The sequence below is a fragment of the Crocodylus porosus genome, unplaced genomic scaffold (assembly GCF_001723895.1).
Source record: "Crocodylus porosus isolate Cpor-Errol unplaced genomic scaffold, CroPor_comp1, whole genome shotgun sequence".
Lineage (NCBI taxonomy): Eukaryota > Metazoa > Chordata > Crocodylia > Crocodylidae > Crocodylus > Crocodylus porosus.
This window is the reverse complement of record NW_017728917.1, coordinates 34,987,459-34,989,076: the sequence shown is the minus strand read 5'-3', so window position 1 is coordinate 34,989,076 and position 1,618 is coordinate 34,987,459.

Here is a 1,618-nt window from a genome sequence, read left to right as displayed (position 1 = left end):
GTGGGAACCTTAGTAATCCAACTTGGTTAGATATCCCTCACTTTGACTGTGAATGGAAAATAAACAAACAAATAAACCAAAATCCTTTGTCCTCTCCAGACATTTGGAGTATAGCTACCTTCCACTCATACTTCTTTCCCATCACAGCAGCCTGGCTCCTTGCAACAAGCTGTTACTGTTTGCATCCCTGCACACTATGGTTAGGGACACACATTCAAAAGGTCCAAGCCTGTAATGGAGCCACAGCCACCAGGGGGGGCCTGGCCCTGCAGCCTGGCCCACCTTGGCCTTGCTCAGCCCTGGCTAAGGCAGCCGCTTGGTGGGGCGAGGCGGGGCGGGGTGGGGCAGGGCAGGACCGGGGCCACCCTGGCAGGTGCAGGTCAGTGATGGGGATGCAAACAGTAACAGCTTGTTGTGAGCTTAGCTGGGGAGCTGCTTTACCTGTCAGGGAGCACAGCCCAGCTTGCGTGGCTGGCAGCTGGGTGGGCAGCAGCTTATCTGGGCCTGCTCAGAGGCACCGTGGGCCCAGAGCCTGGCAGCCCCACAAGCCCCGGTGGCACCTCTAAATCATCCCTGATAAGCCACTGCCTGGCCAGCCACCATCCATGCATGCTGGGCTGCGCTCTCTGACAGGGAAAGCAGCTGCCCATCTGCATTCACCTCCCTATCACTGAGCTGCACAGCCTGGCCATGCCCCACCAAGTGGCTACCTTAGCAGGGGCTGAGCGAGGCCAGGGCATGCCTGGCTGGGGGGCCAGGGCCACCCCTGGCAGCTGTGGCTCCATTACAGCCACTCCCTGTGCCCTTTCTGGGCAGGGGAGTACCACAAGAGCCTCCCCTCCCTGCCCTGTGGCAGCGGAGGGGCAAGAGCTCCCCTTCAGCACTGAACAGAGCCACCCTGCACTCCATGGGGGTGATGTGTGCCCCTCTGGGACCAGGACTGGGGCCGGGGCTAGGGCTTGGTAGCCCGAGGGGCAACTGTCCTGGCATAGCCCCATTAAGGTGAAGGGAGCAGGGACAAGGGTTAATCCCTCCCTCTGTCCTTTCTGGTCCCTTCTGTTAGCCAATAAAAACTTGGATTCCAGACTAGCCTAGGGCTTGACATGACGCCTCATTCAATGAGTGACGAAGAGGCTTTATTTACTACAAGTATTCAGTCAAATGAACTCAAAACAAAGCAGTTCAGTAATTAGCTATAAGGTGGTCATTTCTCACCAAACAGACAAGAGAGATGATCTGTTTCTTCCAGTTTCTCAAGATAGCTGGGGCACAGCAACAGCTATTGTCAGAGAGATTTTTGATTCCTGAAGTACGCACTGTTAGCAGTTTCACTTCCTTCATGTACCCTTAGTTTAGCACCTTCATATATCTTAACTTCAAAAAAGCCTTTGATCTGGTATCCCATGATCACCTCTTGGCAAAACTGGCCAATTGTGGCCTTGAGTCCACCATGATCTGCTGGCTGAGAAATTGGCTCCGTGGTCAGACCCAGAGGGTGGTGGTTGATGGAAGTCAATCGTCATGGAAGTCACTGTGACCAGTGGGGTCCCTCAAGGCTCTGTCCTTGGACCCATACTCTTCAACATCTTCATTAATGATGTGGACATTGGAGTCAAAA